Source organism: Podarcis cretensis (genome assembly GCF_951804945.1).
Source record: "Podarcis cretensis genome assembly, chromosome: 9".
In the NCBI taxonomy this organism is placed as follows: Eukaryota; Metazoa; Chordata; class Lepidosauria; order Squamata; family Lacertidae; genus Podarcis; species Podarcis cretensis.
This window is the reverse complement of record NC_137178.1, coordinates 14,589,492-14,611,881: the sequence shown is the minus strand read 5'-3', so window position 1 is coordinate 14,611,881 and position 22,390 is coordinate 14,589,492. Positions and strand designations below refer to the sequence as shown.

At 43.7% G+C, this 22,390-nt stretch overlaps 1 long non-coding RNA gene across 1 annotated transcript in view; it reads right to left on the bottom strand.

The window, feature by feature from the left end:
• The window catches only part of LOC307224484, a 118,661-nt gene that overhangs the window by 194 nt on the left and 96,077 nt on the right, over positions 1 to 22,390 (bottom strand). The gene's annotated exons all lie outside the window — the stretch shown is intronic.

The following is a 22,390-nucleotide window of genomic DNA, read 5'->3' as shown; positions in this document are numbered from 1 at the left end:
CAACGGGAGCTCACCCCGTTGTGGGGCTTTGAACCACCGACCTTCTGATCGGCAAGCTCTAGGCTCTGTGGTTTAGACCCCAGCGCCACCCACGTCCCTTTGTATAGACATCAGTAGGTAGCAAAAATCTCTTCATCAGGAGGCCGCTATCAGTTAAAGCCCTTCACACACCCCAATGCCTATAAAACAGGTCAACCTTGCAGGTGGAAACTATATTGGTTTGGAAGTCCTTTCTGGGAGAGTTCCACAAGGAGGGTGCCACCAGATGTAAGGTCCTGCTCTTAGTCAGCAATATGGCTGCTCAAAATTACAAGGGTTAGTGTAGTATCCCCTCAGATGGTTTTAGTGGGAGAGGGGAGCTCATTTGGGCAGTGTTTCTTAAATTCAGCTAGAGCAGAAAACAGACCACAAAACCAGGAAAGCAACATTGGCAGACAAAAAGAGAGAAACTTAAAGCTGGATCCAGGCCATTTGGACATAGAGATATTTCACTATAGACCATGAAAAGAACAAAAAGATTAATTGAAGCTTTCTCCACATTGCACACACTCAGAAGGAAGTTTTGCTGAGTATGTTCTCTGCCAAGCAAACTTAATTTTTGTGAGTGACTCTCTGCTAAAGGCTAGGCTGTTGGTGTTTCTTGTGGTTTTTTTAAAAGGATTTTTAAATGGAAAAAAAAACCCCAATGCATGTTGCATACAAGCTTTAAAATGTTAACTCTGTGTTCCAGAAAAGCAACTGGTGTATCCAACAGAGAAGGTGCTAGTAATTTTGACAAAGAACCATTCTGCTGGAAAGCAACTTAAAACAAGAGGACATTTATAAAAGTTATGCACTTAGCCAACATTTTCTGTCAGAGCTGCCACCATTGTCTGAGAAAAGCTACAGCTGAGGTATAAAGCAAGTACAGATTTTAGGAAGGTGCAATCATTGGATGATGCCTGATTTTGAAACTAGGAAGCAGAGCTTCTGAGGTTGAAGCTATATGTTAAGGTGGCAGACCTGTCTGTCTAAAAACTTGGGCCTTGTTCCATAATGTACAAAGAGGTGAAAATGAGGGCAGGTTTTAATTTTTAGACCAAAAGTGGTGTGTGGTGAAAGGAAGCTGAACCGTCTCCATACTTTCCACTTACCTGCCTTTAGCATAGGAACTGGGGAACCTGTGGCCTTCCAGATGTTGATGGACTCCAACTCCTATCATCCCTGACCACAGGCCCTTGTGGCTGGGGTCAGTAGTAGTTGGAGTCCGACAACACCTGGAGACCCACAAGTTACCCAACCCTGTTTTGAATGAATGAGTTTGCCACCATCATATGTAGCCAGAGAACTGGGCTGTTGTGAGAAACCATGGTCCTAATCCAGCGATAGGAACCTGTGACTCTCCTGTTGTCAGCTACAAACCCCCTGCAGAAGATCTTGGTTCAAAACAGCAACATTTCTTCTTTAAGTCACACAGAATCAGGGCTAGATCTTTTCTGGTTGCCCCTTCTGAACACTGTAGGGAGAGACCTGGCTAGTTATATGGATGGATGCCCATTTCACCTGTGCATGTGTCTTTTGCAAAGCAGTTTCTACATCCAAATCCCAAACATCAACTGAAATGCTGCTCACAGTGACCTGTGAATTGCCCCAAACAGACAGCAAAGGCCATGTGGCTAAAATACTTTTGGAGTTCCATGCACATGGTCTGTTGCACCTCAGGGTTCAAATAGTCTTTGGCATCAGTTGCAAAGGGAAGCATTTGTTTTTAGGCTATTTGCAAACTTGGTCAGGATGCAGGCAAACAAGAATGAAAATTGGGTGGGTGGGGGAAGTTAAGCAGGAAAATGGCCTCTCCATTGATAGATTCCTCTGCCCTTGTTTAAAAAATACTGTGAATGGGAGTGGTGGCAAGGGAGCCAAACCAATTTCCCCAGCAATGTTTCTAAAATGGGGGTCCCCAGCTGTTGTTGGACTACAATTCCCATCATCCCTGATCACTGATCCAACAACGGCTGGGGACCCAAGTTTGAGAAACACTTTCCCCTCTCACCACTCTCCTAAATCAAAGGAGTGTCTCCACCCCCATCGTTCTACCCGGACACTGAGGTCCAGCGCCGAGGGCCTTCTGGTGGTTCCCTCACTGCGAGAAGCAAAGTTACAGGGAACCAGGAAGAGGGCCTTCTTGGTAGTGGCACCCCCACCCTGTGGAATGCCCTCCCACCGGATGTCAAAGAGAAAAACAACTCCCAGACTTTTAGAAGACATCCCTTGGCAGCCCTTGTTTAGGGAAGCTTTTAATGTTTGATGCATCACAGTATTTTAATATTTTGTTGGAAGCTGCCCAGAGTGGCTGGGAAAGCCCAGCAAGATGGGTGGGGTATAAATAAATTATTATTATTATTATTATTATTATTATTATTATTAGGCTCATAGATTGGGAGCAAGCAAGTCCAGAGTAGCATACAGAGTAGTAACATAAAGAGTTCTCTTGAGGTGGACAATTTGGGCTTACAGGAACCAACCTTCCTTCCTTCCTTCCTTCCTTCCTTCCTTCCTTCCTTCCTTCCTTCCTTCCTTCCTCTTTGTATGCCAGCACTTCTCTCGCAACATACTTGTGACCCAGCAGAGAGTTCAAAAATTACTGCAGAGCCAAAGACAGGGAGAGTCAACTGATCCTAGTTTAGTCCCCATCCTCTTTCCTGATGTGGTCTACAAAGGCAACACTGAGATGACAAGGAAGGTGACAAGCAGTGCCACTCTATGGGCTGGTTGAAAGCAAGATGGTAGGCAGGTGGGGGCCTGGCTGAGGTTGGTGGGTGAAATATACTCGGAGTCAAGTGTGGATTTCATGCTCTTTATTCAGCTCATAGTAGTGAGGAATGGAAGTTCCCCCGAAATGTCTGCTTTATATACATTATTTACACAATGGGCCCCACATGATTGGCTAATTCTGGGATTCTCCTGTAGGCCAATCAGGTTGTGGATTCACTTCCACCTGGAGTTGGATTGGGTGGCTCCTGTGGACCAATCAGACTGCTACATTCTGAATCCTATTGTTCTAGGACCAATTAGACTGCTGCATTTTGGATCCTATTCAACTCAGTACATAACACCGGGGCAGTGCACCCTTCACCCTCATGAACCAGCCTCCACCAAGTGGACGCTGGGCCCGTTTCCTAATGATGGTGACTGAATTTTCAAAAGAATGATTTCCGTTTGTGTATGTGTGTGGAATAGCTGGTTTTAGTTGAGCCGAGGGCAGATGGGCCATCGCTAATAAATTCTGCCCTTGCGCTCTGTCAATGGGATTGACTTTCTAAAGCCAATGTTTGCATAGTCTATTTTGCCACCTCAGTGCAAAGCATTATTCATTAACTGGATATGATGTGATATCCTTCTTTACTGCCTCTCCACTTCTGGTTGAGTGGCACTGCTGTACTCGGCTCAACAGTTGCTGCAATTTCACTCCACAGATGGCCAAGCTCTTCAGAACTTTTCCAACATAGATCATCAGAGCATTCAACTGTAATAGGAACTGTCTTTTGGTGCTTGCTTAGAATAAGTCTATGATGTTTAGCTGACTAATTGCCCAGATTACTCAATCAAAAACCTTATGATCCGTTAAACAGGGGGCCCTGGTTAACTAAGCAGTGATTTCTTTTTAAAAATAAACTATTTTAAATATAGATATTTGCAAAATCACAGGTGGGAGCTAGTTGTTCAATAGGTGAATTGAGTTTTTGCTTTGATGGTATACACCATTTCACATTATTTGGTTGTATTTAGCTAAGGTATATTCAGAATAGATCCGTTAAAAATTAATTGACCACAGTTAATCATGTCCATTCATTTCAGTGGGTTTACTCTGAGTAGGAACATCTTTGGATACCACCCATATACTGCTCTAATAGCTAATGTTTGCTGGGCAATTCAGAAATATTTAAATAACAAAACAACACAGTCAATAAAGACAATACAATCCACTATAACAATCCCCAATAAGATGAGAAGGATTAAACCAGCTTTTCTGCAGTTTAAAGCAGTTCTAAGCACTTTAATATAATTATTTCACTTGCCTCCTATATTAGCTTTATGATTTCTCTTTTCCTTTTCTTGGTTTTAACTACATGGTTTAGGTCCAAGCTATCTGAAAGACCACAGTCCCTCATATGAACCTGCCCAGGTTTTGAAATCTTCAGGAGAGGCCTGGTGGGAATGTGGAAGAGGGCCTTCTTGGTGGCTGCCCCCAGACTCCCTCTCTAAGCCCCCTCCTTGCTGTTCTTCCCCCAGCAGCTGAAGACTTTTTTCCCCCAATGGTCTTTGGGGAATTGACCGCTTTTCATGAAAGGTCTGGTGCCATGCTGTTTTTATTGTAATTATTGGTATGTTTTAAACAGATTTTATATCTGTATATAGTTGTAATTCTATCAGTGTTCATTTGTAATTTTTATTATTCCTTTTTCTATGTTTTTGTTGGTTCTTGTTTTTATCCGTAAGCTGCCTTGTGTCCTGTCAGGGCAAACAAACAAACAAACAAACAAACAAACAAACAAACAAACAAACAAACAAACAGCAACTGAGTTTCAGCAATTTCATCTGAAGCTGTTTTGGGTCCAGAAATAATGGCAAATAAATGTAACAAACAAATATAGAAAAGCTATAAAACTGTTGAAAGCAACAAGTCGAAACGAAATATATGTTTCCAGTGAAATGCAACAGTTCTGAAAATGCTGGGGTATATATATTTTTTAAGGGAATGTTCGAACAAGTCCCTTAAGAAAACGATTTCCAAAAGTGTTTATTTAATAACTCGGTAATCTTCTAAAGGTATGTGAACAGGAAAGCTCTGAGAAAAGAACAGTGGTGAATGGAGTCAATTCTCTACAGGCAAGGATCCCGCCCCCCCCCCCAAGAACAGGGCCTTCTTGACTAAAACTCTAGATGTACAAATTGGTGTTGGTGATGGGTTGCTCCACAAATGCTTGTGAGGTAATTCAGAGTGTTTTAGTCGCTGTTTGTTCCCTTTGACTGTCAGCAGATTGCCCGCGTTCCTTTTTAAAGCAGTTTGCTTCAGACTGTGCAGGATTTTGATAAGGTCACACTTGCCTTGTTGAATAATTTCCTGAGATCCCAGAGAATCAATGCATAAGAGAGACACTTTGTGTAGCGCTCCATAAAGCTATGCTGAAGGTTTGTCAGTTTCGTTTTTCTGAGTGAAAGTAGTGCTATCAGGAGACTGAAAGGAGATCCAATTCAGAGGGCCAGCCCTAGTTTAGAGGGTGGAAAAGGGGCAGTGGGGCTGGTCTATCAGGCTGAACAGGGCACTGCCCCCCCCAACCTTAGTCTGCCCTCAGCAAGGTCCCCCACCCTCCTGTCTTCCTACTTACAACCCTTTTGGGGGGGCAGTGGGCACATTAGGCCATGGGCACCAGTCACAAAATGGCTGTCAAAAGTGTGTGGCATAGCACAAAATGGCTGCCCTGCATGTACGTGGCATAAAAAAAACACCACTTGTGTGGTCTAAAAGAGTGGGGGGGGGGGGAGAGACAAAAAATGGTTTTGCAACCCTATAACTTCCCCCTCCCTAATTGTGGATTTTTGAGGGAACATTTACTGAAACCTTTTACTCATGCCATAGGGAGTATTGGAGGGTGCTGGGTTGGTGACTCCTGCAGTATAAATGCTAAGTGTTATTCAAATTATGCCAATTTTGTGCATGCAACGTTTGTTTTTATTGTTATTCATTTGTAAGGCATGGTGGAAATTAGCCAATCAACAACAGGAGCTATGGCACAGGAGACGTTTGAGTGTTTAGGTAAAGGTAAAAGGTAAAAGACCCCTGGATGGTTAAGTCCAGTCAAAGGCGACTATGGGGTTGTGGCACTCATCTCGCTTTCAGGCTGAGGAAGCCGGCATTTGTCCACAGACCGCTTTCTGGGTCACGTGGCCAGCATGACTAAACCGCTTCTGGCACAACTGGACACCATGACGGAAACCAGAGTGCATGGAAATGCCGTTCACCTTCCTGCCGCAGTGGTACCTATTTATCTACTTGCACTGGCATGCTTTTGAACTGCTAGGTTGGCAGGAGCTGGGACAGAGCAACGGGAGCTCACCCTGTTGTGGGGATTTGAACCACCAACCTTCCAATTGGTAAGCCCAAGCGGCTGAGTGGTTTAGACCACAGCACCACCCGTGTTTGAGTGTACAGTGACACCTGCCACATGGAATTATTCAGCTGACCCTTCATCAGAGCCCTTCCACTAGCCTTCTGGGATCAGCTGCCACTCAACACATACCAAACAGCAGCACCAGCCAGCCACCATTGAAATGAGCAGGAGAAAGGGAGGGACGGAGAAGCCTTGCTATTGACTTGCTGGGACCGAGTGTACTTTGATCGCTTCTGTTGCTAGTACTTGATGGGGAAGTAGGAGGGCACCATTTTCCCATTCTTAGCCACAACCAGCACTGCTTCCTTTCTGCTGCAATTTGTTTCCCACCAAAAACTTGCTATTTGTCTTGTTGTCCGCTGTGGTGAAATTGCACAGTGAATTATGTAAATCAAGCTGCTGTTGTGTTAATCCAACCCATTCATTGCAATACAAAGGAAATGCAAGGCAAATGAGGTGAGGGATGTAAACAGGTATGTATGCAGACTCAAAGCAACAACAGCAGCGAATACTTACAATGCTCACTGGGCGCTGGACCTCAGTGTCCGTGCACAACGATGGAGGTCCGCCTCTCTCCCACTACACCTCTGCGCAATCGGGGTCGGCCCAGCCATTAGGCAGAAGGAAGCAACCACCTCAAGCAGTAGGTGCTATGGCTGAGGAGTAGTGGCAGTGCATGTATTACGTGGCCAGGCTTAGGCTGTGCCAACTAGCTTGCTTGCTGGCTTCAGGTACAGTGGATGCTGCAATTCTGTTGGCATTTGCCCACCTGGTTGGCTTTCATGGGTGTGCACAGAGGGGGCAATTGGGGGAAGCTAAATATTGAAAGAGGGGGACAGGAGGCTTCAACAAAGAACAAGGAGAATAGCGCTTTGTCATGGACTGGCTCCATGCAGAGGAGTGTTTGGAGGCACCAGCTGGGGAAACCCCCAAGGGAAGAAGACTCAGAGCCAAGGGATTGGTGGTGGGACATCAATGAGTGGTCAGAGGGAGAAGAGGAAGCAGAATGGGAGGGGTGATGTCAGAAGCTGAAGAGGTAACAGGGTTTAAATAATAATAATAATAATAATAATAATAATAATAATAATTTATTTATACCCTGCCCTTCCGGTTCAAAAACCAGGCTCAGGGCGACTAACAACAAATTTAAAACACTTAATTGTAAAAGCAGCATAAAATGCTGTATAAAAACATGAATAACAATAAAATTCAAAGTTCAGAAATCAATTTAGGGGAAATCCATCTAATAAGCATTAGATAATCACCAGGACTAGCTGGCTGAATTGGTCCTACTTGGGCCAGCGAGGAGGCCAGGGGAGAATTAGCTGTGGGGTCTCAGAGCGGGTAATCTTCATAAAAAGGGGAGGGGGAGGGAAGAGAAGGGAAATAAAAGATCAGGCTTAATTCAAATTAAAGGCCAGGCAGAATAGCTCTGTCTTACAGGCCTGACAGAAGGAGGTTAAATCCTGAAGGGCCCTAGTCTCATGGGACAGAGCATTCCACCAGGTCGGAGCCATCACTGAAAAGGCCCTGGCCCTGGCCCTGGTGGAGGATAGTCTGACTTCCTTAGGGCCCGGGACCTCTAATCTATGGTTATTCATGGGCCTTACGTGTCCATGAACTTAAGTTTAGTGAGCAAGAAGAGTCTTTGGAAGGGAGAAGTCCAGAACCAGAGGCAGAAGAAGAGGTTAGAGAGGAGTTGTTATCTGTATGTGAAAAGCACCACCTACAGTACCCCACCATTGGGAAGATCTGCTGAAGAAGAAGGAGGAGGAGGAGGAGGAGGAGGAAGAGGAGTAGTAGTTTGAATTTGATATCCCGCTTTATCATTACCCGAATGAATCTCAAAGCGGCTAACATTCTCCTTTCCCTTCCTCAACAAACAAACACTCTGTGAGGTGAGTGGGGCAGAGAGACTTCAGAGAAGTGTGACTAGCCCAAGGTCACCCAGCAGCTGCATGTGGAGGAGCAGAGACGCGAACCCGGTTCCCCAGATTACGAGTCTACCAATATTAACCACTACACCACACTGGCTCTCCAGTGCTGAAATTTGTCTCCCAAAGATCCGTGCAGAGTCAAAACTGGTCCTGTGTGGTTTACCTGGAGTTGAATTGTCACAGCAAATTGCTGAAAGACATCCAATGTGGTATGTCCTTTAAATATCCTGGCTGGTCCCTTTAAGGTCTCACGGATTATTAATCAACTCACTCCAGCTTCCTTTCCTCCTTAACGTACCTGGAATGGATGGTCCCACGGTTAGGCAGGATCAATTGTAAAAAGTGGAATTAGTCATTCTAAATCATGCAGCCTTGGTCGAAGGGAGCTCTTCTAAAAAAATCATTAAACAATCATGTATTCCTATTGATTTATTCAAAATACCTTGAAGGGAAGCAGATTAAACACAAGGCAAAAAGTAAACTAATGCAGATTAAATGGATGAAGGATGGGCCAATGGTTCCCAAGGCAGTTTTTGTACTAATGAGAGGAAAATTATATGTACACTATTACCAGGATAAAAGGGTCTATTAGAGGTCTTTTGCTTGACATATTTATGTATTTCAAATACTAAGTAGCACAGTGAATTAGGTTTACTCCTGGCATTTGTTATTTTTATTGCATTTCCAAGTGATAAACATGGTTTGCCATCAAGGGTAGCTTGTTGCTTTGCTCAGGAGGAGAATCTGGACAGCAGGGAATGTCGAGAGCACCTACAGCTGCTTATTAGAAGGGCCCAAATGCGGTCTCTTAAAATTGTCTTTGTAAAATATACAGAAAGGGACTAGAGCAAACAGGGAAGGTAAGTGGCTTGATCCACATTCCACACACGGACAGCTTCTACTGCATTCTTTCTTAATTTTAATTCTTTTTAATCTTCTGCTTCTGATGGATTCTCAAGTAGAATCCACCACAAAGCTACATGACTAATGGAATAACATGCCAGCTGTAACGCGTTCCCATCCTGCTCCCTTTCCTTGCGTCGCTGGAAGCTCCACAGAAGGCCCAAAGCCTGCGTAAATTAGGATGCAGGGAAATTGCAATTTTATGCACACATACAGACACAAAAGATCCTTCTTTAATCACTCACGTTGTTTCAGGTAAGAGCGGCTCGCTCCAGACTTCTGCAACTGCTCTACAATGAAAGAGGGTTGGCCTTCCATCAAACGAGAAGCAGTGCAAACTCATAGAGGCCGCAGACCGGTTTTACTTTTCATTTATTTGTAGGCTCTTTTTCTTTTCTGCGTTTATACCCCACTTTTCTTGTCTGTATAACCTCCCCCTGACCCTCAGTTACTAAAGTGGAAGGTGACAAAAATGCAAACAAGTGCAGAAACTGCCAATGTTCAGCTATTCATCCAGAAAACGAGTCAACCCAGAGTGGGCGGGGTATAAATAATAAATTATTATTATTATTATTATTATTATTATTATTATTAAGAATTCCCAATCTTGGGACAGCCAGCGTTTGTCAAGGGTATACAGAGTTCTGAAGTGGGCTGTTCTTCATTATTTCTTCCCACTGTTTATAGGCATTCAGAACAGAAACGTTTGAGTATCTAATTATCTGCCTGTGGTGCCCTGACAACTTTGATGGAATGATATAAGCAGTGCGGTGACAAACTATGTGGAAGAAATGGAGCTAATTCTTGACAGCGTCCCCACCCACCACGGCTTGCTTAGGACATCATGTTATTAGGCAGGATTGGGCTTTGACCTTGAGAATCTTGCTGTCCCATCTTAAGCAAGGTCTCCATAACTTCTCGGGGGTGAGTGGGTGGGGGAACCAGCCTTTGAGTGTGTCCAGAAACCACGGCAGCCCAGAAATCCAATTAAGCAGTTTATTTAAGTGAGGTATAAAAAGAAAGAGGGCGAGGGAAAGAGAAACAGTGAGCATGCAGAATCAAAATGGAAAGAAGACACTATACCAGAATGTTGGTCTAACTGTTCCTACACCAGGCAAAACTGACATAGCGAAATGTGCTCTTAAAGGTCACCTCTAGCATCTGCTGTAGGGTAAGGGATAGGGATAAATTCGATTCAGTTTGCATTTAAAGGGAAATCTACCTAATTTTCACTTTTCGAAACAATATGAGGACCGAAACATGGCAATTCTTCTAAAATAGAGCTTACCTGAATTTTGCAGTGCATGTGACTAGTCATAGAATCATAGATTTGGAATGGAACCAAGGATCAGTCCAACCAGCTGCAATGCATGAAATTTCATCTGCCCTGTACAGGGATCCAGGAGCAAGCGTGAGGCTCAAGCATTGTGCTTCACAAAAACTTTCCTCCAGAAAACAAAGCCCTTTACAATGAGTACCTTCCTGTGCAGTAGAGGCAGTAGTTGTAGAACAGAATTAGTAGAGCCATGACTGCACCTCTTTGCCCAGATGGGAGTGGGGGAGAAATCTGTTTCATTCACATTGTAATGCAAACTTGAGGTGCCACAATTCACGCTTCCCAAACCATACACAGACTGTAATGCAGCGCTCTCTTTGAAATTTGCACATTTCCAAATTTTGCGGTGTTTTTCTCCAACTGAAGAACACATACAAAAGTGTTGCTGGAAATAATGAACCAAAAAATGCATGCTGTTGATGGGGAAATGCTTGCAAAAATGTTTATACTAAGCAAAATCTGTGCATGAGAAAATTCATATATTATTAGAAAATGTGTACAAAACTTCATGTGGACCTTTTGCTTGCAAGTGTGGGGAAAATGACAATGGGAAGAACTTAAGATTGGGAAAATGAAAAATCAAGAGAAACTAATATATGCTGATTCATCCATTCCTAGCCTTACAAGTAAGCCTTATTGAATTCAATGGGACTTACTTCTGAAGAAGCATTTATAGGTTTGCACAGATCACCTCACCCCAATATCTGCTGTAGTCGACTGGAATTTTATTCTGTTGAATCCGTTATGCCTCAGATCGGCCTCTGCATAAATGACACATGGTATTCATAATATCAAATGGCCCTTATTTCAATGTCAATGAGCGAAATGCTGTAGGAGCACACAGTGGCAAACATGCCACCATCATATCAGCACTCAGAGCTGACAGTGCTGCAGCACTAAAGGAAAAAATATTGGCAGTTAGCTCCCATAAATCAGAAATGCTCCCTAGTCAAAACGCTAAAAATGTCGAAGAGGCAGGCGGTGTAAAGCTTCTCGTGAAAACGCCAAATGACTGAAGACATCACAGCTAAGAGTCAGAGTAATCTACGACTTTTCCCAAACTTGGGTCTCCAGCTGTTTTTGGCCTACAACTCCCATCGTCCCAAGTGGAGAACCTTCTTTGCAGCTGACTGCAGTGTGACTCCAGTGGCTGGCTCCTTCTCCACCTCCTCCTGCTGTGGAGAGGAAGGAGGGTTGAGGATGTGGAGGAAGAGCCACCTGTCATTGAAGCTGCGTGGCCACTATGGTCGGCTCTGCCCCCAGCTCCTCCCAACATCTTGGCTTGTGAGAGCCATAAGGTTGAGCTGGAGCAACTATCTCAAACCTCTTCATATGCTGAGCTTTTCAGACGCTGAGACAAAGGCTTCATTACCTAGTTCCTCCCAAGGTGAGGAGAAGTGGACATAGCTAAGCCTGGCAGGACATCTTACTCCATGGTATTAACTAGACTTAAGGATGTCGTTTATATGAGGCTGATTATCCCACAGAAGGGAATGTGACCTTTGGGCTTAAAACATATCCCTACCTTAGAGCCTACTTCACAGGGGAGTGGTGTGTGTGTGTGGGACGACAAGCTTCTCAGATATTGTTGTTGTTGTTTAGTCGTTTAGTCGTGTCTGACCATGGACCAGAGCATGTCATGCACTGCTGTCTTCCACTGCCTCCCGCAGTTTGGTCAAACTCATGTTGGTAGCTTTGAGAACACTGTCCAACCATCTCGTCCTCTGTCGTCCCCTTCTCCTTGTGCCCTCCATCTTTCCCAACATCAGGGTCTTTTCCAGGGAGTCTTCTCTTCTCGTGATGTGGCCAAAGTATTGGAGCCTCAGCTTCAGGATCTGTCCTTCCAGTGAGCTTCTTAGATAGATAGATGATAGATGATAGATAGATAGATAGATAGATCGATAGATAGATAGATAGATGATAGATAGATAGATAGATGATAGATAGATAGATAGATAGATAGATAGATAGATAGATAGATAGACAGATAGATGATAGATAGATAGATAGATATAGATAGATGATAGATGATAGATGATAGATGATAGATGATAGATGATAGATGATAGATGATAGATGATAGATAGATATAGATAGATAGATAGATGACAGATGATAGATAGATAGATAGATAGATAGATAGATAGATAGATGATAGATGATAGATGATAGATGATAGATAGATAGATAGATAGATAGATAGATAGATAGATGATAGATAGATGATAGATAGATAGATAGATAGATAGATAGATATAGATGATAGAAAGATGATAGATAGATAGATAGATGATAGATGATAGATGATAGATGATAGATAGATAGATAATAGATAGATAGATAGATGATAGATAGATAGATAGATGATAGATAGATAGATATAGATAGATGATAGATGATAGATAGATTGATAGGTAGATAGATAGATAGATAGATAGATAGATAGATGATAGATAGATAGATAGATATAGATAGATAGATAGATAGATAGATAGATAGATAGATAGATATAGATAGATATAGATATTTCAGTGGATGATGAGTTTGACAAAGTAAGACCAAAAAGGGAGGGAGGGAGGGAGGGAAGGAGAGAGAGAGAGAGAGAGAGAGAAAGGAGGAGAGGCCCTGACATAAAGTGTTTTAGCCGTCACATTTCTTAGCTAAAAATTAGAAAACCTGCCAGAAACACAATCAAGGTAACAGATCAAGTTTTTGCTATTCAACTGAGCTTGGCCAGGCAATGCAAACCTCAGCCCAAGGCCTGCTAGTTTCCTGTCCATAAATACGTCTAAGACACTTAATCTGCAAATTACGCTGTAAAATGAAACCATTCTATGTGGTTTAATCACCCTTTCCCGATGCTTCATCAACAGCTTTTTCAGTTATAATAAGCCCTCCTAATTAAGGCTTCAGCATTAGCATGGTTCATAGGTGGATTGTTTGACTAGATCAGGGATAAGGGAATCTGTGGCCCTCCAGTTGTTGGTGGAATAACAACTGCTGCAATTACTGATCACTAGCCATGCTGGCTGGGGCTGATGGAGGTGGTTGTCCAACTACATCTGCAGGACCACAGGTTCTCCTCCTCTGGACTAGATTATACAGTGAGTTCCTAAGGTGAGGAGATAGAAATAACATTTGACATGGGGGGGGGGGGTTGGTGTTTGCAATCCTGAATAGCTATGAAGCTCACTGGCTGGCCTTGGGTGAACCCATTCCACAGAGTCATAGTGAGGATGTTCACACTGTATACTAAATATGTCAGATATTGGTCCATCTTCCCCAGTCTTATCAACTCTGACTAGCAGTGTCTCTTCAGAGTCTCAGGCAAGAGTCTTTCCATCATCTGCTACTGGATCCCTTTAACTAGAGATCCCTGAGATGGAACCTGGAACCTTTTACCTGCAAAGCCTCTACTCTGTCACTGAGATCTGGTCCCTCCCCAATCACTTGAGCTCTTCAGTAGAAGAATAGGATAGAAATGCAATGGAAAATGGAAGCATTGCCAAACTGCCCAAGCTTAAGTTTTGGGACAACAGTCTATTGAGTGCTGCATCTGAGGAGCCAACTTTGAAATCAATGGAAATGGCAGATGTTGGACATATCCACACTGGAAACATATATTGGCTTTACACCAGTCTTCTTCTTAGGAAGCATCTTGTGAATTCTAGTTTGGCGAGCATGCAAAAGATTCGGTCAGAGTTCTCTAGCCAACCTCATGGGACTATAGTTCCCAGAGGTCTCTGGAGAGAGGGGAAGACAGTTAATCCTGTACATCTGCAGCTCTGATTGTCCTTGTCTATGGCTCATGTAACCATTCTGTAGGAACTAGGAAGAGGATATACTGGAGCTTGGTTTAAATTTCTGAGAAAATAGTTTTCCAATGCATTTTTAGAAAATAGCTAAAAGTAAAGAGAAAAGTATTTGCCTGTTGCCAGAATTAATGCTGATAAGATATTTTGGACTGCTCTAACCCCATAGCACCATGAGAAGGATTAACAACAACAACAACAACAACAACATTTATACCTTGCCCATCTGGCTGGGTTGCCCCAGCCACTCTGGGTGGCTTCCAACACATCTGAAAACATAACAAAACATCAAATATTAAAAACTTCAGTCAGGGCTTCATGAGAAGGTGAAATATAAATTCAAAATTCAGTTTCATTCAGATTTTTCATGAATTTTTCATGATTTTGTTTTCCTGATTTACGTAGAGACTCAGAAGGAGACCTGCACTTTGAACTCAGGGAAGTTACTTTGCATGAGGTCAACATGCCATTGAAATGCAAAACGAAGGTGTTGTGCTCCCAGATGGTGTCCTGAGAGCCATTAATCCCATTAATTGTATATAAAAGCCTCTTGCAGCAATCCTTCAAATGAGTAAACACAGAGATAAAAGTGTAATTGTACTAGCACAGCAAATTGGATTCAGGTTCTCACTGAGCAATCCTGTTTCATTCCAGCAATTTTATTACCACTGTTACTGGAACAAATCACTTTATTCAACAGGAAAAGTGGGGGTTAGTTAAAGAATCTTTTTCTTGTGGGCAGTATCTCAAAGCTCTGTAACACTAACCCGGCAATTACGATTGTCAGGGGTTTGCTTTAAGCAATTCAGCTAATGGCCTGTGACAGGTAAAAAAACTCAAAACGTTCATTCAGACCATGTCTTCTGAAATATAGATATAACTCCTGTTTGGATTCAAAAACCCCTTTTAGTGGAATGAATGTTTTTGGCAGTGGTCCTGCTATGGATTTGCAGAAAGGAGGTTTGCCTCAGATAGATGCCTGAGAAGCTGCCTTATACTGAGGCAGACCACCAGCGCATCTAACTCATAGCTGTCAACTTTCCCCTTTTCTTGCGAGGAATCCTATTCGGAATAAGGGAATTTCCCTTAAAAAAGGGGAAACGTTGACAGCTATGATCTAACTCAGCACTGACTGGCCATGTCTGTTCAGGATTACAGACAGGAGTCTCTCATAGTCCTACCTGGAGATGCGAGGGATCAAACTTAGGACCTTCTGTATGCAAAGCAGATGCTCTACCACTGAGCTATGGCTCTTTCCCTAATAAGATAGCTCTATGTATGTGTTGGGGACATGGGTGGTGCTGTGGGTTAAACCTCAGAGCCTAGGGCTTGCCGATCAGAAGATTGGCGGTTCTAGTCCCTGCGACGGGGTGAGCTCCCGTTGCTCAGTCCCTGCTCCTCCCAACCTAGCAGTTCAAAAGCACGTCAAAGTGCAAGTAGATAGATGGGTACCACTCCGGCGGGAAGGTAAACGGCGTTTCCGTGTGCTGCTCTGGTTCGCCAGAAGCGAATTAGTCATGCTGGTCACATGACCCGGAAGCTGTATGCTGGCTCCCTCGGCCAATAAAGCGAGATGAGCACCGCAACCCCAGAGTCGGCCACGACTGGACCTAATGGTCAGGGGTCCCTTTACGGTACCTTGATGTATGTGTTGAGGTTCCTGCATTAGAGGAGGATAGACTAGATGGCCTTGGGGGGTCCCTGCGAACTTTACAATTCCATGATTCTATGCACCAGGGTTGTGCACTGGGTTACTTTCACCACTGCATGTATTCTTATGCACATCTTACCCCAGTAATACGCTGCTTTGTACACATTGCTTGGCTGGAGGACCAAAATTCGGCTGTGTTTCGGTTTGCATATTGTTTCAGAAATTGCAAATTAGGCGGGTTCATATTTAAGTGCCAACTGAATCAAGTTGCTCCCTGCTAGCTCTGCCCCCTTCTGCCATCCCCTCCCCCTGAGTTGAAACATAATATGTGATAAATTAACCAGTGTTAGAAACATATAATTGTAGACTTGGAAGGGACACCATGGGGTTATCTAGTTTAACTCCCTGCAATCCAGGAATATGCATTGGTATTATCAGCACTATGCTCTAAGCAACCACCCCCATCGCTCAACCCAGACACTGAGGTCCAGCACTGAGGGCCTTCTGGTGGTTCCCTCACTGTGAGAAGCGAAGTTACAGGGAACCAGTTAGAGGGCTTTCTCGGCAGTGGCGCCTGCCCTGTGGAACACCATCCCATCAGATGTCAAGGAAATAAACAACTATCTGATGTTTAGAAGACATCTGAAGGCAGCCCTGTTTCTAATGACTGATATTTTAATGTATCGTTAATCTTTTGTTGGAAGCCGCCCAGAGTGGCTCGGGAAACCCAGCCAGATGAGCAGGGTAGAAATAAATTGTTGTTGTTGTTGTTATCTAAAATGGGGACGGGGGCTCCTGTGCTTGTGGACTGAGTATTTTAGAACTCTGGGAAAATCAGGTTTCTAAAACATGTGGCGATCAGACATGAACAGCGCAGTCCCCTCTACAAGTTACCCTCCAACTTGTGCATTAGGAGAGGGACTGATGCTTTCCTGTCTACTCTCCCTTCCCCTTGCATGTCCATTCATACCACTTACAAACTCTTGAACAGAGCCATTATATTATACTGCTTCCAGACGGTGGCATTTGAGAGTTGATGCCTGACTAAGCCAACCCAACAAGCAGTGCTCCAAAATCCACAGCGCCCATTTTCTTTTTGGAAAGTCAAATGTTCATAACCATTGCGTTTCAACATTAAATAAGAAAGAGCTGTGGCTGTGATTGAAATCATCCACAGCACTCCTTCCAACTTATTCACTCACCCACTTTCACAGGGATGGGGCAAGATTTGGTTGAAAACGCTTCTTCAGACACTACTTTCCCATCAGGTTGGAATCCTCAAATTATTTACTGTGGAGGACCATGGCCCAACTGAGCTAAGCCAACACAATTGTTGTCAGGTGTCTGGAATGGGATTTCCCAACATGCCTTATTTTTCTAAACTGTTGGCTTTGTTTGTAGCACCTCGCTGGGAGATTCTCTTTTGTGCGTGTCATGAAGTAAAACTTTCAGGAGGAGTTAATAGAAATCCTTACATTCCTATTCTCTGTGTAAATGGCCTAGTTTGTGTAAACACCCGCTGGCTTGAGATAAAGGGTCTCTTGCCCTTCTTCAGTTTGATGATCTGCATATACAGCTCCATTCAGGGCCTCTTGCTTCCCAGCTATCCGTGAGGCGTTTCATTCCAAAGGCAAATCCTTCTCTTTCTGTCTGTCCATCTCTCTCTCTCTCTCTCCTTAAAGCCATCTCTTCACACAAACCCCTCCACCACCTCCCCAAACATACTCACAAACTCTTCTTCAAAAGGAAAAGCCTAGCTCAGGCCTGTTGACTTAGAGCTCAAACAGATTCGAGTCAGTGATGTCAGATTAAAGGAAGAAAAGGCAGGGAAGAAAGAAAAAATCAAAGCCTCTAAACGGCGCATAAAAGGCCGTGGCTGGCAACCAATCTGTTCGACTTCCCACCCTTTTAGACTTTATGAATAAAGGTCAATCTGGTATTGGCCACCAAATGTTAATGTTCTTATGAGGGTTTAAGCTGCTTTAACAGCTGAATAAGTGACAGTAAGCCACCAGGCCACACCTAATCTTGTAAAGATCGGGGCAGGGGAAGAAGCTCTTTCGGCCTCCCACAACAGGGATGCCGAAGAGGCACCGCAAGAGCAAATCATTTACCGATTGTGTAAAGAACACTTCACGATAAATAGTTTCCTCTCACTCCTACCACCTTCCTTTTTATTATTCCATCTGTTCTGCCGGCTGCTGGGATCGACATGGTTTACAGCAACCAATCTCATGTTTGGGTTTTTGGCCCTCCTTTCCCCTCACATCCCACAGCCTAGCAGTCCTTTTGTGAAGATCACCCTCTGTTTTCTAAAACTTGGGCAGAAAACAACTAAGGATGCCTTCTGTCCGCAACACCACCACAGAAAGGAGGATGTGTAAGGATGTTTTTTTATGATTCTGACCTGATAATACCAAGTTAGGGCATTTTATTATTAACTTTATTGATCTAAATCACTTATAAACTGCCCATCTTTGGCCACATAACCCCAGAGACAATATTAAGACAATGAAACAACAGAACTTAAATCTAAAAATGGACAGAATGCTACCAACACAAATGCCAAATGAGGCGACACCACTTTCGTTTAGATGGAGTGTTGCAAGGGATGGGGTATCAATTTGATTCAGTTCGCATTGAAAAGTGACCCCACCTAATTCTCGCTTTCCAAGATAATGCCTGAACTGAAATACGGCTACTCTTGGAAATTTGCACTTCTCTAAATTTTGCAATGTAGTCCTCTAGCCAAGTAATGTACACAACAGTATCTAATCCCTACAAATGCACATTTTAGGGGAAACAACATAAAAATGTATTACATTAGGGAAAATTGCTTTGCAAAAAATTGTATTTCATGAGGACTTAAAAACAAATCTGCAAACTGATATGGAAATATGGAGAACTGACTTTTAAGTTTGAAAATAAAAACAAGAAAGAGAAACTGAGAGGAGCCATAATTGATAAATTCACTCACCCCCCAATAGTCATATTTTTACCTGGCATCAAAAGTTCATCAGCATTGATGTCTCCTGAAAGCAGAGCGCATTCCAGAGGAATAGCATGAAATTTTGCACATATTCGAAATTTAGCAAGATTTCCAAATCTGAAATTTAGAAAGGTTCACACTGTGGTTTTCAAGAATGATTTTGTGAGATACTTAGAAACAACAACCTGCCAACCTAAACATTAAGGCTGCTAATCCTAAACATATTTATCTGGGAATAAATCTCAGTGAACTCAACAGGATTTACTGCATATGAATGCAGAGGGTTGAGCTGTAAATCTCACCAATACATTTCAAGGAAACAACATTAACTATCAATTTGCAAAATTCATTATTTTGGTTTTTTTGCATTTCACTCCAAATGTTGACAGCAGGTTGTAACTATCTCTTTTTCAAATTCCCTATTACAGCAGCGCACCAGAACCGTTTACTCTTTCTAATAAGGCAACTTTGCTCTTGCCTTATACTATTGCCTCGAAGCTGATTAATCAGCAAATGGTTTAAGTGCGTGGCTCATCAATTAGACCAATGGAATATTACGGCCCTAGTCATATTTAAATAATCTGATGTTGGAGTAATCCCAGTGACATCAGCACACTGCTTAAAAGGAATGGAACTGTTACAAAAAATAAAATAAAATCTGCATTGTAGATAATATGCACGACATATGTGACCTTTCAGAAGCCTGTGCAAAATGAAAAGTGCCTGGGATGGTTTTGAGTCTTCCTAGATGGTATCACTCAGTGAAGCCTGGGCATGGACAGAGGTTAACATCTGCCCCCCCATAAAAAAGTAGCAACAGTGTCAATACTTGGAATATGATTTCAAAAAGTCAGGGAACAGGCATTCTGCAGAAGTAATTCATGTCTGGCATTTACAAACAGTAACTTGATCTTTTCAGCGGAGGCCTTGCCAAGTCAAGCAGGGTTTTCTTAAAATTAATTTCCCCCCAAAAGGTGAATTTAGTGCTAATGAAACTGAAAGAGCAATCGAACTAACCAGAGGCTGGAGGCAGTGCATGGATTGACTTTGTGAGGAACACGTGTCATTCTTCTGCTGATAAGAAAAGTCCCCTCTATTTTCTGAGCTTAGTTACTGTACATGATTGTGGATACCAAAGGTAGGTATTTGGAGAGGGGGTGATAAAGAACTTATGCAATTGCACAAAAAATAATGTCAATGTGTAAGTCAAATTGGCCATATTGTAACCTACTTCTCTCTCTCTCTCTCTCTCTCTCTCTCTCACACACACACACACACACACACACACACAATCTCAAGCAACATGTGTACTATAGATGGGAGAATCTGTCAATTTTAGCTTCTCATTTTCCCACTTAAGTTCAGTCCTCCACATGCCCACATCAGTTTCCATTAAATAATTAAAAAGGTCCTAATGAAAATTCAAGGTCGACATAGTTAAAGCTATGGTTTTCCCAGTAGTGATGTATGGAAGTGAGAGCTGGACCATAAAGAGGCTGATCACCGTAGAATTGATGCTTTTGAACTATGGTGCTGGAGGAGACTCTTGAGAGTCCCATGGACTGAAAGAAGATCAAACCTCTCCATTCTGAAGGAAATCAGCCCTGAGTGCTCACTGGAAGGACAGATCGTGAAGCTGAGACTCCTATACTTTGGCCACCTCATGAGAAGAGAAGACTCCCTGGAAAAGACCCTGATGTTGAGGAAGATGGAGGGCACAAGGAGAAGGGGACGACAGAGGACGAGATGGTTGGACAGTGTTCTCGAAGCTACCAGCATGAGTCTGACTAAACTGCGGGAGGCAGTGGAAGACAGAAGTGCCTGGCATGCTCTGGTCCATGGGGTCACGAAGAGTCGGACATGACTAAACGACTAAACAACAACAACAATGAAAATTCATCAGCATCTAAGTGAAATTTTCTACAATTATACACATTTTTGTATGCGGTTTTACCTAATATACACAGTTTTGCAAAGGAAATTCCTGAAATGAAATGCCTTTTGGTATGCTATCATATGCATTTCTATGCACACTTTACCCCAGTAAATGCATTTGTGTACACGTTACCTAGCTGGAGAACTGCACTGCAAAATTCAGAGAAATGCGAATGTGAAATTTGGAGAAATGCAAATTTGGAAGGATGACAATGTTTTATTATTACCGTATTTTTCGCCCTATAGGACGCACTTTTTCCCCTCCAAAAATGAAGGGGAAATGTGTGTGTGTCCTATGGGGCGAATGCAGGCTTTCACTGAAGCCTGGAGAACGAGAGGCGTCGGTGCGCACCGACACCTCTTGCTCTCCAGGCTCCAGGAAGCTATCCGCAAGCCTTGCGTGCCCGGGGGAACTCCCCCAGGGCACGCAAGGCTTGCAGGCGGCAGCCTGCAGCGCGGAGCAAGGGGCGCCCTTTGGAGGACGTCCCGTGCTTCGCGCAGGTGTCCGCAAGCCTTGCGCACCCGGGGGAACTCCCCCCCGGCGTGCAGGGCTTGCGGGTGGCAGCCGGCAGCGCAGAGCACGGGGTGCCCTCAGGAGTTCCCCACAGGGCTCCCCACGCTGTGGATAGCAGCCTGCCGCCCGGCGCGCATGGCGCCCTGAAGCAGAGCACCCCGCGCGCCGGACAGACATCGGCCAGCCCCACAAGCTCGGGGGACAGCGGGGAGGCGCAGTGCCGCCATCCCACTGTTCCCCGACCTGGTTTTGGGGGGGGGAATAAAGGGAATTTTTTTTCCCTTTATTTCCCCCCCCCAAAAAAAAGAGTAGGTGCGTCCTATGGGACGGAGCGTCCTATGGGACGAAAAATACGGTATTTCTGAAAATGCTGATTAAGTAGATTCTCCCTTAAATGCAAACTGAAACAAATCTCTCTCCCTTCTTTAATGCATACCAGGAAGAATAGGAAAGGAAATGGCTTTATACCAGGTCAGAGTCCTGGGCTACCTTACCCTTTATTTTGTCTACTCTGACTGACAGTCTTGCAAGGTTTCAGGCAGAGATTTTCCCCCACCAATGGCTGACGCTGCAGCTAAAAAAGCCAATGCAATTCTGGGCTGCATCAATAGGAGTATAGCATCTAGATCAAGGGAAGTAATAGTGCCACTGTATTCTGCTCTGGTCAGACCTCACCTGGAGTACTGTGTCCAGTTCTGGGCACCACAGTTCAAGAAGGACACTGACAAACTGGAACGTGTCCAGAGGAGGGCAACCAAAATGGTCAAAGGCCTGGAAACGATGCCTTATGAGGAACGGCTAAGGGAGCTGGGCATGTTTAGCCTGGAGAAGAGGAGGTTAAGGGGTGATAGGATAGCCATGTTCAAATATATAAAAGGATGTCACATAGAGGAGGGAGAAAGGTTGTTTTTTGTTGCTCCAGAGAAGCGGACACGGAGCAATGGATCCAAACTACAAGAAAGAAGATTCCACCTAAACATTAGGAAGAACTTCCTGACAGTAAGAGCTGTTTGACAGTGGAATTTGCTGCCAAGGAGTGTGGTGGAGTCTCCTTCTTTGGAGGTCTTTAAGCAGAGGCTTGACAACCATATGTCAGGAGTGCTCTGATGGTGTTTCCTGCTTGGCAGGGGGTTGGACTCGATGGCCCTTGTGGTCTCTTCC